Source organism: Ochotona princeps, chromosome 13, assembly GCF_030435755.1.
Source record: "Ochotona princeps isolate mOchPri1 chromosome 13, mOchPri1.hap1, whole genome shotgun sequence".
In the NCBI taxonomy this organism is placed as follows: Eukaryota; Metazoa; Chordata; class Mammalia; order Lagomorpha; family Ochotonidae; genus Ochotona; species Ochotona princeps.
The window spans coordinates 41,174,456-41,191,526 of record NC_080844.1 but is presented as its reverse complement, the minus strand read 5'-3'; the positions used below and the strand labels follow the sequence as shown (position 1 = coordinate 41,191,526).

At 44.7% G+C, this 17,071-nt stretch overlaps 1 protein-coding gene; it reads right to left on the bottom strand.

The window, feature by feature from the left end:
• LOC101528927 (cytochrome P450 2C14-like) overlaps positions 1-17,071 on the bottom strand; it is a 126,770-nt gene that overhangs the window by 43,602 nt on the left and 66,097 nt on the right.

Here is a 17,071-nt window from a genome sequence, read left to right as displayed (position 1 = left end):
CATCTTCATGTCATCCACTCCTACTGCACAGACCCTAGCATCTCTCCTTCCTTCCAGCCTCGCTTCTTTCTCTCTCTCCTTTTCAAATAAATAAACAAATGTTTTGAAGGAAAGTGGGATAACGATATTCTCAGAGAAACAGAAAGCAAATAAGTGTATTGACCTTAGAGCTACATTCAAGAAAAGCTAAAGCAGCTTTATCAAGCAGAAAAAAGAGAATCCTAATTACAAACTTGGAAATATATCAATATATGAGACTCATTGGCAAGAGTGAGTACACTGTACTCAAAACATTTTAGTACTATATAAGTAACAGGAAAGTTAATTGTATATTCATGAAACAAATCTAAAGCTTAAACTCTTTAAAAACTACAATAGTGGGGCCTATGGTGACATACTGTGTTAACCTGCCACTGGTAATCGCAGTTCAAGTCTGGCAGCTCCACTACTCAGCTCGATCCCTGCTAATGGGCCTGGGAAGCCAACAGAAGATGATCAAGATTGGGCCGTGTCACTCACACTGGAAATCCAGATGGAAATCTTGGCTCCCGGCTCCAGCATGGACCAGCTCCAACTACTGAAGCCCCTAGCAAAGTGAAGTACAAATGAATGATCTGCTTCTCGGACCCTTTCTCTTTTGCTGTGTAACTGACTTTCATAAAAATAAGCATATCTTTTTCCAAATAAATATCTGCAATATTTAGGTAAGGAATGCAAACTATAAGGCAATGTAATTTTTAACAACAAAACACACAGCGTATTTCTACAACGCTGTGCTGGGTGATTGTTTCTTGACTAAGACTCCAAAGCTCAGACACCAAAAGCAAAGAAGGACCAATGGCACTCCACAAAACTGACAAGCTACACAGCAGAGGAAAATATAACAGACAGAGAGACAACAAACACACTGGTGGGAGGAGATAATCTAGCACGATACACTGGACTAGAAACTACTATTTAAAATATGTAAGGAAATCTACTCAATGAAAGAAAAATAAATAACCTCATTTTATATATATATATATAGCTTGTCTATATCTTACATCTGTGTGCATACGTATATGATGTGTATATATATGTGTATATATATGTGTATATATATATACACATCATATACATATGCACACAGATGTAAGATATAGACATATATACACACACACATATATATACACATATATGTATATATATATATATATATATATACGTATACACAGAGAGAGATACAAGTGTACACACACAACTTTGGCAGTCCTTTCTCCGCAGATTTGGATGGGAGTGATACAATTTTCTCCAGTTTAACAGGTGTGCTTAACCCAAGTCAGTCAAATTTATGATATTATTATTCCTTATTTAAAATTGAATTTGGGCACAGAAAACACATCAGAACATTCAGCTTACTTTGAAAGAAGTTCAGAGTGCCTTTTCAGTCTGGAGACTTAAAACGGTTATGTCCAAATAAGAGTCATGTGTGAACAGTTAATGACCCACCTTAGCATTTCACAGACTGGTGAGAAATCTGGGTCATTAACTGTCTTTAATTCTAAATCTTATACGTTTTTGTTTATATTTTAATCATAAGTACTTTTTTTTTAGGAAAGTCCAGGTCCTTGGTCCGCATAGTAGAATTATAAAGCAAGTGTGTTTTTGCACAGCACATGTGGTATGTTATTTATACATATAAGGAATTTAGATCATGGATTTGAAAAACAACATCCATTTGTGTCTTGTGTGTATGTGATAAGTTCACGGGAGAACACAGTGCTTTTATATTGGAAATGAAAGTTTTTAAATGGCTTTGCCTTGTAACAAGTTCTCTGGGACTTTTTGATCTTTGTCACTATCATTGCTAATATTAAAGAACCTCAAGATCAGAATTCCAACCACTTGTCCTTTGTTCATTGCTAAGTGCAATATTTTCTGCCATTGTAATTTCTGCTTTGCCTGCTTAGCTAAGTAACTGTGTGAGTTTGCAGGCCTAGCAGCCTGCATACGACAAGTCACTATGACAGAGCATTGCTCAAGGCAAAGACCCCATAGCAGCCTGTGTGACACAGGACAAGTCATACTGACAGAGCATTGCTCAAGGCAAAGACCCCATAGCAGCCTGTGTGACACAGGACAAGTCATACTGACAGAGCATTGCTCAAGGCAAAGACCCCATAGCAGCCTGTGTGACATAGGACAAGTCACTATGACAGAGCATTGCTCAAGGCAAAGACCCCATAGCAGCCTGTGCGACACAGGACAAGTATACTAACAGAGCATTGCTCAAGGCAAAGACCCTGGTGTACCTTTTAGATAAGACTTGTTCCCTTACAATATGCCTCATAGCCATTGTCCCTTAACTTCCCACCACTTGGCTTAGCCTGCCAGCTTGCTTGTTTGAAATCTGCTGCACCAATAGAAACCTGCCAACTTGCTCTGTCTAAAAGTTAACAGTTAAACTGACCAATCATAACTGTGTAATTGTGAGGAATTAGCCTGAAGCGTATAAACAACCCTACACTGTCCAGCCTCGGGGCTTCCCAGTCCTGAACAACTGCATCGGGGACAGCTGGAAGCCCAGGCTAGCCTGAATAAATTGCCGGTACGCATTTGCATTGATGTTTGACACCTGGTAATTCCCTTGGGGAACTCAAGACCCAAGCATCATCACAGTAGAGCTGTCATTTTCACCACAGACCCTAGGACAGCATATAATACTGTGAATGCTGTCCCTGTCACAGCAGATCCAGACTTGTCACTGTTACTGCTGTCAAGGTCATGGCAGGACTGTCACAGTCACTGCTGATACGGGCACAACAATATGATTATGGTTATGATCAGAGACCTCTACCTCTGCCTGTAAGGAGTTATTCCAATATCCTTCCCTGGACCCAGCGCCATTCCTTCTTCCTCATAGCTCATGAAGTTCGCGCAGATCCAGCCGTCCACCAATCAGATGTAACCTGGCATTCCACCTGAACCCCACCCCAATCTTCCAGCCCCCTCCCCAACTCCGCCCACTCGCCAATCATCCCTAGGCATTCACCTGCTGGCGCCAATCCCCTAGGGGCCTGGCCTCAATCCCTCCCAATCCCCACCCCCTACACCTGGCAGACAAAAAGGCCCCCCCAGGTGCGGCTCTCTCTCTTATCCCTCCTTCTCTGGTCTCTGTCTCTGCTCTCTCTCTCTCTCTCTCTAGTCTCTCTTACCCTCCCTCTCTGGTCTCTCTGGCCTCTCCTCCTCTCTTTCTCTTCTCTCTCTCTCTTCTCTCCCCTTCTTTCCTGATCTTCACCACCTCTACCCTGTTCCTGCCCCATTGGAATAAACCTCCTAAGATACCTCGTTGCATCTGGTGTGTTTCAGCTCACGGTAAAGAACCAGGTTGTGGGAATTAACTGCGCGTAATAATATCATAATATCCTATGAACTAGAACTCTCCAATCTTTTAAATAACTAACACTGCCCCCTCCCCAGGTTTCCTCACAAAGAATGTTGGACAAATAACAGTTTACTCTCTTAACACCTTTTGCAGTAGCATAATTCTTGTCCCAGGTGTACTGTTACTGTGGAGTTACTCCCTTTGGTGATCCCCGAGGGTTTACAGAGCAAACATGTATCACCTTAGAAGGTCCAGTCACCATATTTGCTGTGGATATGAAAGCAGCCATTACCAAGAATCTTTGCATGGTTTGTTCCTACAAGATCATTTTAAATGGAAACTGAACTCCAAATGTGGTTGCTTAACCAGTTGAACTGCTGGTCATTTTGTTCTAGAGGAATCCTGGTGATTTTACAACCAGGAGAAAGGCCAGATGTGGAACCAATCTCATCCAACAGTAGAGAATCTTGCTTCACTTTGGGCAGTTCCTAAGCATGCATGCAGAGGTTTGAGTCAGCGTCTGTATGACCTCTGTTGTGGCTGTTCCTGTTCTAAAGAGATGGTGTGCTTTCAAGGCCTTGCTGTGCATGGTTTCCTGGATGCCTGTTGTAGTCTTCCTGAAGGCTCCTGCCTTTGCTGTTGGATGGGAAACCTTGCTCTCCCCTCTGTCTCTGACAGCAGCTGAGCTGCCTGGTCCTGAGGGCATGCCCGCTTCTCACTGTGAGGCCTAACCTTTCTCAGCTATTCTGTGTGGTTTCCTGTGGACTCCTAAGAATCCTGTGTGTCAGTCACTCTCCAAGGTGAGCCTGACTCCTGGAGCCCACACTGAAATGCTTGATACAGGAGTCGCCTGTATGAATGGTACAGAACATGCTGTGGTGACTATGGGCTGGGAAATGAATTTCAGTGACTTTAATATACCCCTGATTTCCCAGTTTACACAGGAATGCAAAGGACAGTGATGACATCAATAACAATGATGATGATGTCAATTGTTGTTCAGTTTATTGCCTTTAAGTCTGAGGTAAGGGGAAAGGTTTTTGCTATTTTGCTATTTCCCCCATTTCTTTGGTGGCTTACACCACACCTAGTGACACTGTGACTAATTCTGCTCCCTTGTCTGTGTAAATTGGGCTTCATTTTTTTTTTTTATAGGGAAGTGGGTAATACTATTATGTCCATATTGTTTCCATCATGTATCTTAGGTAAAGGGGGGTATTGAGGGAGAAGCTCCACCCGTTTTCCCATCCACCCCAAGTCCCGGATGTGGGGCATGCTCTGAGATATTTGCTCAAGTGGTTTTAATAGTTCTCCAGTTATGAATTGCTGCCAGTTTCATTCGATGAAGTCGTCCACTGATTGATATGGTCCATCATAAAGTCTCCGTTTGCCCAGCATTTCGCTGCCAACATATAGCTGAGATGAATGATTGACATGTTCTGTCTTCTGTCTTTTCTTGGTTAGAGTTCTGAGTCCAGCAGTTCGATTGGGGAGATCTCCAAAGAAACTTTGAGGTATTCCCAGACTAGTTTCTTGTATATTCTAGCAAGCACAGGGCCCGGCACAGTCCATCACCCCGATCAGCTGGTGGTTGCAATTGCTGGGTTGGTTCTGTTTTCGGTCCCGAGTTGCACTGGAACCAATGGGTGTTGCAGTCCAGTCTGGTTCGGCCCTTACATAAACCAGTGGGAGCTGCAGCCTAATCGGGGCGACCCACAATAACCCCCACCAGGCCCGCCCCTACCCTGGTTTGCCAGTATGTGTAGCAGAAAACCAGTCTGTCCCCCATCCCATTTGGCTCTGGTACTTGTCAATGGGTATTAAAGCTTAGTTCTATCTAACCAACTCAACCATCCAGCCCTCACAGATGTTGTTGAGTGCCTCTCTATCTAGCCATCCCAGCCCCCATCCTAGTTTTCATGCCCTCCCATGGGACTAGTGACCCAAGAAGGGGGAACCCACTTTTTCCCTCCCAGGTCTCTCTGTCCCGGTTTATGCACTCTTTAGGTGGTTCTGTGATTTGACTTGACAGAATTAGTCCCCAGTGCCAGCTTCTGCCAGCTGATGCTGCGGCTATGCCCAAATATCCCTCACCCACACTAATTTATGCTTGCACCCACGGGAATAATCAGCCCAGCCTGGCTTTTCCCTGATCTAGTCCATATGCAGCGCACAGGTGATGTAGCCTTGCTTAGTCTGGTCTGTCTATCCCAGCCCACGCTCTCCAGTGGGAGTAGCTGTCCGGCGAGGGGACCAGCCCCTTAATACCCCTGCCAGTTCTGCCCCTCCCTTCCTGGATCTCACGTGTGCTGGTTGGGTGCTGCATTCATATCCAGTTCAGGCAACCATGCCCTGGCATTCCATAATGTGTACTTGTTTTGTCGCAACCAAACCCAGCTCATCCCACACTCTGTTCTAGTGATCGGATTTGCCAGTGGATGACATGAACTGATGCAGCCTGGTCTGCTCCTGACCCATGCTGAATGTGTGCCAGTGGGAAACTTTCCATGGCCTATTCTGGGCTGTTTCCTATCATGCTTCTTGCACTTACCTGCAGGGACTGTGTCCTGCCAGAGGAGTTGCCCAGGCTCCTCCATCAGAACCCCTCCCAATGCCAGATTTTGCGCATGCCAAGGGGTCCTTGAGCCAACCCAACTCAGTTCATCTCCTATCCTAGCAGGAACAGTGGCTTTTCCTGGCTGGCTTTCACCCCATTCTGGTTCTTGTTGTTGTATGTTTCAGCCCGGCCATGGCTCGTACATACCCACATACAGCTCACACATGGCTCAGTAGGGGATTGAGACCCAGCCTAGTCAGTCCCACATCTACCCTGGTTCTCCATGACACCAGATGGTGTTGGGATCTGAACCTGCCTGGTGCATCCAATCCCAGCCCACACTAGTGCCTCGGGTGACTACAACTGTTTCCTAGATAGAATGCAGCCCCCATTCCAGCACATGCGCCCCTTGGTGGGAACCTCAACCCAGTTAGGGTGTCCCCTTACCTCCCCGATTGGGCCTGTTCCTAGCTGTAAATCATACACCTGCCCGTGGTTGCTCTGAGGACTAGTAGGTGCAAGAGCCTAGCTCAGCATGACCTGTGCTCCATCCTGGTTTCTAGTTTTGCTTGTAGGCAAAGGTTTGCTCAGTCCTGCCCAGTACATTCCGTTCCATTACCAATTTACACATTTTGGAGCTACTATGCCCTGCTTGTCCGACCCCCAGATCTGGACGACGTGTTCACCAGCGAGGGCTATGACTCGCCAGGGGAGCTTCCCAAGTTCCTTCACTTGATCCACTCCCAGACCCAGTTTACATACATGCCATTGGTTTTTAGGCCAGTACCCGGTGTACTCTGCCCTCCCATTTGGCCTTGTATGAGCTGGTGAATGTTGCAGCCCGGCCCACCCCACAACCTATTCAGGATGCACATTTGGGTGCTGCTGCCTTGCTCAGTCCAGTCTGTAGCGGGTCCCTTTGCCTGTGATTGATGGCAGGCTCCTTGGCCACACCTAGCTTAGTCCATAACCACCCAAACTTTTAGGTTTACCAGTGGGGCTAAACTTTCTACAGGGTGTGGCCCACACATCCTGCACAGAATCCACCCCAGGATAAGGTTCTAGAGTGCTAGTTAATATTATGGCCCTGCCTAATGTGACCAGTCTCCTGAACCATCATCATGTCAGGCAAAAAAAAAAAAAAAAAAAAATCCTGCTAGACAAGCCGGAGCTTAACTGTTGCATGATAGGTGTTCAAAGCTCAGCATTATTAAGTTATTAGAAGTTCTTCAAAGGAATAGTTACTGACATTGGGAATCTTTAGGATTGACTCAGATCCCAGAAACAGTGGGGTCAGCCTAGAGTTATCTAAGCAGCGATTTGAACATCCATTACCCCAGAGCTCCCCGGCCGGGCGGCCAGCAGGCACAGCCTGGCACCAATTGGCACACTGGCCACCCGGGCCCAGCTCAGCATGAGCACATGCTGGCTGGGATCAGGATCCGAGCAAGACGCTCTCTCCTGCAGCCCCCAATTGGGCTTCATTTTAGGCTCATGTTTCAGGTCTGAATGCATTGCTTGTGTTTTCTGGTATGTGAATGTCAATTTCTTGTTCTAGGAATTCAACATTAATTTCCAAAATTACCATAGGACTTGTGACAACACAAGACATGAATATGTGTATAAGATTCATTGGCCTTTCTCATTTATTTGCTCTATTATTATTGTATTGTGTCTGTGTGTGTGTGTGTGTGTGTATGTGTGTGTGTGTGTGCGCGCGCGTGCCTGTGGTGTCAGGCTGCCACATAAAGCTTCAAAGAAAACCTTGAAAGCAATCCATCCTTTTTTGTATGCTCTATTCTAAGTAGGATGCTCAATGTACCTAATAAAATTGCATGGTAAAGATACTTGGTTTTTTTTCTTTTCTTTCTTTTCATTTTCTTTAAAAATATTTGTTCTGGGCCCAGCAGCATGGCCTAGTGGCTAAAGTCCTCGCCTTGAACATGCTGGGATCACATATGGGCGCCAGTTCTAATCCCAGCAGCTCCACTTCCCATCCAGCTCCCTGCTTGTGGCCTGGGAAAGCAGTCGAGGACAGCCCAATGCATTGGGACCCTGTATCCGTGTGGGAGATCCAGAAAAGTTTCCTGGTTCCCGGCTTCGGACAGGCGCAGTACCAGCCGTTGCGCCTACTTGGGGAGTGAATCATCGGACAAAAGATCTTCCTCTCTGTCTCTCCTCTCTGTATATCTGACTTTGTGATAAAAATAAATCTTTAAAAAAATTTGTTCTAAAACAGATTTTTAAAAATACTTCTAATGATCATGACACATATTTAAAAAAATTATTGTTCAGAAACACTATTTTTCAAAAAGTGGGAAAGATTGTGAGATGAAAAAGGCCTTTTCCAAACAGGAGGCATAGTCAGCTGCTGGACCACCAAGAGAGGACTGGTGTGGACCTGACAAATTTACAAGTCATGGAGGAAACATTGGAGGTGATGGAGGTGATTGTGGCAATGGAGTAAATGTGGGTAGAGGAGCAGGCAGTTGAGGTGAAGGTGATGGGAGCAGGGGATGCTATGGAGGAGGTGATGGCAGATACAAGTTTTGGAGATGATGTTGATAGTCCTGGTTACAGTAGCAGAGGAGGCTTTGGTGGTAAAAGGTCAGAATATGGAAAGCAAGGGGGGGTGACCTGGTGGAGGAGAAAATAATGATTAAAATGAAGAAAGAAACTTTTGGAGGTGATGGTGGAAATTACAGTAATTTTGGAAGTTATAGTACACAGCAACAATCAAATTATAGGTCTGTGACAGGAGGCATTTTTGGAGAAAGTAGCTTGGGCAGTTTCTATGGTGCTGATTATGGAATTGGTGGCAGAAGTGGTAGACCAGGTAACCAAAGGTCCTAAACACAACGAAAAAGGACTACAGTTCTTAACAGGAGAGTGAGAGCAAGGAGTTCTCAGCAAAGCAATGGGTTACTTCGACACAGTCATCCCAGGGGCACACGCAATTGTAAAACACCTGCCACAAAAGTTACTCAGCTTACACAAGAAAACCTTCTGGTCAGGATGCCATGGTCACAGTTGACCAATAGGGCAGCTGTTACTTCATGCAGTGTAGTGTCAATTAGATGTACATCGTCAGGGGTCTTTTACTTGCTGTAGCTTTGCAATTTTTTTTCATTGCATCAGGTATATATTGCCTACAAATTGTAAAATACAGTTTTTAAACTAAAAAAGTAGGAATAGAGGAGTGGGCATTTAGAAAATTTTAGGATTTCAGCTGGTACACATTTCTAATTATAACTCCCCTCATGTCCAAAATTAACTTCTTTTTTTTTAAGATTTATTCATTTTTATTGTAAAGTCAGATATACCGAGAGGAGGAGAGACAGAGAGGAAGATCTTCATTGCACTGGTACTCCCTAAGTGACTGCAATGGCCAGTACTGCACTGATCTGAAGCCAGGCCCATGAACTTCCTCCAGGTCCCCCACGCAGGCTCAGGATACCAAAGCTTTGGGCTGTCTTCCACTGCTTTCCCAGGCCACAAGCTGGGAGCTGGACGGTAAGTGGGGCTGCCAGGTTAAAACCGGTGCCCAAATGAAATACTGGCGCATTCAAGGTGAGGTCTTCAGCTGCTAGGCCACCGTGCTAGCAGAATTAATTTTCAAATTCAGCTTCCTGCTAATGCCTTCTTGAGAGGCAGCAGATAACAGCTAGGTAGTTGGTCCATACCACACCTAGAAAAGTTGGTTCCAACTCCTGATGTCAGTTTGGCACACTTTTGGTAGCTGTGGGAAAATTGAACTATGAATCAGATGATAGAAAGTCTGTGTCTCTGAATCTCTTGCAATCTCTGTGCCATTCAAGTAACATGAAAGAATTTTTCTTTAACTTTAAAAAAAGAAAAGACTTGAGCAAACCCTGAGCATTTGCTTTTGACTGAAACCAGCACTCATTTTATGAGACTGACACGCTGCCCAACAACCAGAGTTCATGTCACTCAACAATAAAAGTGAAATTAGGAGAGTCCCAACACAGCTCCTGATTTTTTCCCCTCTTTCTTCTTTCTTTTCCTCCTTTTTCTTCCCACCACCGCACTCTCTCTCTCTCTCTGTGTCTCTCTTACACTCACTCTTTTCCTCATTGTGTATATGTGTCTATCTCCCATTTTTCACTATAGCTTCAGGGTCATATCATTAAAAGCCAGCTAAACTCAAGCAAAGGGGACAGGGGATACATAACACACACACAGTACAACTATATACATATTTTTTCTCAAAATAGTCTAGAGAAGTCACTAAACATACCGACAACTTACTATTGAGATGTTCATATGTTTTTTGTCTTTCAATTCATTAATGTGGTGTGTTATCTTTATTGATTTGCATAGGTTGAACCATCTTTGCCTAGTTAAATGATGTCCAGTTAAATGACCATTTGATGTTGGTTTCTTTTGGCTATTATTTTGTTGAGGATTTTTGTGCCTATTTTTTTCAGACACATTGGTCTATAGTTCTCTTTTTTATTGTGTTTCTATCTGGCTTTGGTATCAAGGTGATACTGGCTTCATAAAAGTATTGAAGCATTGCCTTCCTTTCTATTGTTTGGGATAGCTTGGGGAGGATTGGGATCAGTTCTTCTTGAAACATATGGGATTTTTTTCCATTGGCTGTATGGTTGTGGCCAGTGAAACTCAGGCCAGGCCAGGCTAGAGACTCAAAATTTTTTTTTCCACTGGCTGCATAGCTGTGGCCAGCATAACTTGGGCGGGGCAGCATGGGCACCAATCACACTGGGCAAAGCCCTCAGGGTGTCTGGTGGTATGCTCTGAGAACCTAGGGGCGTATGGTTGCATGGAGACTAAGCATGGTACAGGTGGGGGCAAGCAGGAACCTGAGGGCTCATTTCCAGTGAGGAATGACTTCTGAGGGATCTTCATGGACAAAGCCACTGTACTTGAAGCTCTAAATCCTGGTACCAGCAGCGAGAGTCAGAACAGGGAATGGGTAATATGAGATTGGGCCATGACGTTGACCATTAAGTCAGGTCTGGGGGTAGAATCTGGAGGAGTATGTGGGCTCATCCATGTAGAAGAGCAATTTCTACTGGTCTGCACAAGATCTATAGCTGAGTACAGGCCTGTTTGGGGGAGCTAAGGAGACACTACAGGTAGGGTCGGACTTTCCCTGGTGAGCATGAAAGTTGGAATGGGGCAATAGGCTGGGCTGGACATGGCAGCAGTCTCCCCCGGTATGGATGTGAACTAGATTTGGGGAATGCCAGACTAGGATAGACTAAAGCATCCACTGGTACTTATGAGACCCAGGGTGGGTATAAAATGGGCTGACTAGGTTGCGGCTCCCAATGAACCACATGAGAGCTATGTCTGAACATGGACCACGTATGGCTGGACTGCAACATGCAACAGTAAGAGCCAGAATGATTGTTGCCTGATTGGGCAAAGCCACAGTTCCTGCCATGACAAAGGGTGGACAAAATCAACCTGGAACAAGGACCCACTGATGTGCACAAGATCTGCCAAGGGTAGGAGATCTGATAGAAGAGCTTTGGGAACGTCCTTGTCAGGATGTAGTCGCTTAGGTAAGCGCAAGAATCAAGGGGAGGAGCAGCCCAGATGAGACCAGTTGCAGTACCCACTGGCATCATGTGGGTCAGGTCTGGGGGTCGAGCCAGGCTGGGCCAATTCATGACAGCCACTGGCATATCCAAGAAGCAGGGGGTGTGCAGGAGGAGCTAGTTCAGGGCATAACACCAGCCAGTTCACACTCAAGCCAGAACAGGGGACAGGTTGGACCAGGCTAGGGAGCAGCAGACATCAACAGGAGCTGGAACTGGGGGCAAGATAGACCAAGTCAGGCTGAGGTACCTGCTGGTAGATGCCAAGATGAGATGAGACATGCCAGTAACAAGAAGCACTGCAGAAACAATGCTTTGTTCTCCAGTCACCTCCACACAAGACCATTCCTGCTGCTTTTGGTCTCTTAATGTCACCAGTCACCACCAAATAATGCACAGAAAGAAGTAATAATAAGCACAACAATCTTCTCCAATGTTGTAGAGGATGAGAGATAGAAAACCATAGCTGACCTACAGGACACAAAGACCACAGTACACAGACCTGAACAGGAAAGGGAACTTAGTGCATGTCTGCATCAGAATATCAAGGCCATTCTAAACAAGGTTTAGACAGAACCATGTGTGTTTTAAGATAACAGCACAGTTTTTGCTTCTCTATTTTAAAAAAGTTAAGTCTTTTCAGGCCCAGTTACACAATGCTTTATTCATCATGATAACAAAAATTTTGGAGATTACACAGTCACAGTCATCACATCGTTTGGAGTCTACTGACTTTTCTTAATATAAAACAACCCCTGTTCAAGGAATGCAGAGGTGTACAACAGTGAGTCCCATACTGCCCAAGGACACAAAGAATACAGGTAATACAGCTCACACTGAACCCAGAATACACCTGCCTTGCTCGCTCTAATACAATATGTAATTCCAGGTAGTGGGTTTCATAAACAATTATTGATGTGTGCTAAGAGCCAATATTTTGTAAAAATGGAATTCACTTGATAAATTGAGTTGATAATTACAGCAGCAATGTGGCAAGAGAAGGGTCGAAAAAGTTTATGGTTTAACCTTTAGGACTTGAGTGACTGCATGTCCTGAGAAGTCCAGAAACAACTCATTAATAAAAGGATAGGACTGCATTTTAAAAAGTTCAATCAGGGTCACAAAAGTATTCCTATGGAGTACTTCAGTGCCATACATAAACTCCACACACATAAACAACCTCTCCCACAGTCAGTAACATCATCTGTTAAAAATCAACAAACCAGCAACATGGCATGCCAGGGAAGGACACTGTGACACCAGCACCACCTTTGGGCAACAGTGTGAGACCTGGCAGCTAGACTCATGATCCAACTCCAGCTGATGGCCCTGGAAAAGCAACACAGTATGATAGAGGTACTTTGAGATCCACCACCCAGGGAGCAGGCCTACTTGAAACTCTCAGTGCCCTGTTTTACCTGACCCAGCACTAGACATTGCAGTCTTCTGACATGTGAAACAGTAGATGCAAGGTATTGCTCTGTGTCTCCCTCACTCTCTTACTCTGGATTTCAAATGAGTAACTCAATCCTTTTTAAATATTCAACAACCCAGCAATGACACATCAGAGTTCACAATTTACGTTGGGTTTACTCTGTTTTGTACATGTCTTTCTTCTAACTAACATGTAATGAATTTTGTATAGCACCATGTTATTGAACAGAATAGTTCCAATGCCAGACAACTTGTTATGCATCTTCTTGTTCAAAATAGAGTTTTCCACAAGTAACCTTTTTCATAGACACAGAGTTTGTCTGGATACCAGACAAACTGGTTTCTTTGACCTAGGTGTATGCATAAATTTCTGCCATGTATCTTCATGTCTTAAAATATCTTCTTCTTTAAGGATTTGTTTGTTTGCTTCTTCACATATATTTGTATGAATGAGTAAGAGTGCAAGAAGGAGTTGTCATGTCCACTGATGCTTCTCAATGAGACAGCCAGAACTCAGACAGGCAAAATCTAGGAGCCAGAAATTCCACACAGTTATCCGTCATGAGTGGCAGAGACCCAAGTATTTGGTCCATCTTCCACTGCCTTCCCAGGTGCATTGGTAGAGAGTTGGATCAGAAGTAGAGTGCCTGGGATTGGATGTCAGCATCACAAATGGTGACTTAATAATCACACTGCACCATAATGCAGGCCCCAAGAATGCAATTACTTCCAACACTAAATACTACTTCATTATTTGGTGTGCTGTAGTTTATTTATCCATTCAGTTAGCACAGAATATCTTAATGACCTTCAATTTTTGAAAGTGATGTTTTGCAGGTTTTTGTGTGAGATGCATGATTTGAACTCATCTGAATAAAATACTAAGGAGTATAATACCTGGATACCATTAAAAGGCAAATAATACAATGCAATTTGGCATAACTATATTTTTCATGGCATGATTCCATAGGCACAGAGATTTCCCTCGTGACTCCCGCATCATTCCTTCCCTCTACCTGTCTTCCCTCATAGTATTACAATAGCTCAGACCTTCAGGAACTGAAGGAAAACATTCTGCTATGTAAATGTGTCATGGCATTGTAGGTATAGAGAATGGCATACTATTCTATGGTCAAGATATGTTGAAGAGTTTTTGGGGGGGACTCCTGTTTTTCAGAATCATGGATGCATACCGCAACATATCTTCACTTTCTGATATGCTACTCTCCGATATATTGTTCATCTACAGAATACATGCATTTATTATTTATCTATAGATCTGTTCAACTGAAAGTAATTATGGTCTTTGATCTAGAAATTCCTAAGGTGAAGGAACAAATCACTGCTTTCTGTTTTTTAAATTTTGTTTGTAATTTTGTTCACCCAGTAGAGTGAAATTCATGCCCATGTGGTCCGACCATTATGGTGTGGAGGGTCAGGCACAGAGGAACATAAGTGATACACATGCTTCAGGACTCCTGTGTCCTCAAGATAGGAGTGGGAAAGTCACTTGTCAACATCATAAAACCCTGATACAGAGAAGAGTGTTTTGAGGGTGTTACTTCAGTGCTATTGACAGTTCTGAAAAACTGCCCATTTTTATGGTTCAGGGTTAAGAAAATCCTTCCAAGGTCTAATGGCTGATAAAATCCACCTTAGCGAATCCACAAACTCATGGAACATGCTACAAAGTCTAGACAGTAAAATTGTCTTGCCTATTGTTATTGTTGATTTAAAATTTATTCATTCTCCTTTATTGGAAATGTATCAGCAACTGAAAAGGCCCAGTGAAAATATATGCACTCCAAGGTCAGACCACATATGCTGTGACTTTTCTCTGTGTGGCCAGGGTCTGAGTCCAGCAGTCCAATCAGAGTTCCCCAAGAAACTGTTCCTGGGTTAAGGTCAGACTTGACTCTTACATGCACCAGCCAGTTCAGGGTTACGCTCAATCTGTCACCTACACTAGCCAACACACATAACAGTAGATGCAGCTACCTGGTCAGTTCCATCTCACCCTCATATCTCATGCGTAATCATTGAAGCTGTGGCCCAGCCAGACCAGTCCAAAGCACACCCAGTCCTCACACATATCAGTGCATCCATGTAGCCATGGTTGTTGCTTATCAGACTCTGCCATGGTCTAGCATGACCTAGCAAACATCCCATCAAGTTGTCATGCACATCTATGGGCACAGGGGTTTAGCTCACGCCAACCATACCACAAACCCAGCCCACATGACTGCAAACATGTGTCGTTGCCTTGTCCAGCCTTGGCTGCCCCTATCTGGATTCTCATGTTCACCAATGGAAGGAACAGCTGAGAAGGGGAGTACCCATCTTTCCCTGCCAGACTTCTTCTCAGTGCTGAATCTCACACCTGGCATACGGTAGCATGGTCCACCTGAAATGACTTATACCAAGTTCTGGCACTGCTGCCTATCTTGGCTGCACCATACCCATTCTGTCTCCTGTGTGCTGGAGTGTGTTGCTGCTCTGACTGGCATGACCAGCCCCCAGAACTGGCACTCAATGATGCATACTAACATCTAGCCTGACTAGCCCATACACATTTTGGTTTTCACTCTTGGGTGCTACAACCTAAACCAGCCTGTCCTACACTGACACCCAGCTCTCATGTGACTTGGTGGGTACTGCAATCTACCCAAACACATTATGCCTCTTGTGAGCACCAACAGATGCTGTACCCCAATCCAGTCTGGCCCACTCCAAGCCCAGATAATGGATGTGGCAGATTTGCCCAGCCTGGTCTGACATGGCCCCACCTCTCAGATACACCAGTGGGAGCTACACTGGTAGGTAAGTTACCAGAGTTCCCCTATCAGGCCAGTTAATCCTGTATTTTACCTGTACTTTACCCTGTATTTTACCTGGTTGAGAGTGTCAACCCACAGTCTCAGCTCTGGCTGTCAGGTGTTATAGCTCTGGCTGTCCGGGCATTGTCCACACCATGTCATGAATCTTCTTTATGCCAGCAGGTGCTAAGGCTTGGCCAAATCAGATATGCTGGCAAGGACTGCATAATCACTGGCCCGGAACAAACCCCAGCTCTAACTCCTGTGCTCCACAGAAGGGGCTGCAGACTAGTAGGACATTTCTTCAAGCTCCATCAGGAGTCATATCTCAGCCCTGCCTATCATGCATGCCAGTGAGGGCAGTGTCCCTGCTTGACAAAGTCCGCCCTCAGTCCCTGAACCTGCATGAACTAAAACGTGTAGTAGCCTGGCACTAACCGGTCTTCTCCCAGCTCCAGTTCCATGAGTGTCACCTGAGTTGCTTTCAGGAGAGTTTCATGTTCCAGCCCAGATTGGCCCATCACCGCTCTGGTTCTCTGCATAGACCATCAGATGCTATAGTCCCACAGAAGCAAACCCATAGTTCCCTTCCAGAATCTGTCCCCAAACTAGTTCTCTCATGATGTGGTGGGGGCTGTGGTCTAGCCTGATGTGACACACTCACTGCTCTGACATTCACTTGAGTCTACTGTGGCCTGCCAAGCTTTGTTGAACACCAGCAGCAGGTGGCAGGTGATGCTATTTATTTAGTCCAGTCCAGGTTCTCCACCTGGGTGGGTGCCTTGGCCTGACCCAGACATAAGCCCAAGTTTACCCTCTCTAACCACTCTTTCTCAGTCCCAGGCCTCCCTGTGAGTATACTGGCCTGTTCCATGGAAGACCCCAAAGCCATTGCTTTCCTGTCAAACATGCCTTCGACTGCTCCCACTCCAATATGTTCCCAGACTTTCTTCCTGGTAATCTGATGTGGAACCATCTCAATCTGGAGCTGACTCAGTCTGACTCACCTGCCTTTCCCCACTATCTTGAGGAAAATGAAAAAATGGAAAAGATAATAAGCAGTTATGCTAGCATATTGTTATAAATAACACAAATTTGGCAATTGCAAAGCCAAGAACATCCACCAGCTATTGACAGCTTTTGTTTCAACAATGTAACACTTAACTAGGTAAAAAGCAACCTAAGAAACTTCCTAGAGCTGGGGAATGAAACTTATCTTTTTTTTTGAAGTAATAATTTCTTTGAGAAGCAGAGTGAGTGATAGATGGAAAAATGCATAGGTACTTTAAGTTGCCATTGGTAACACCCTCAA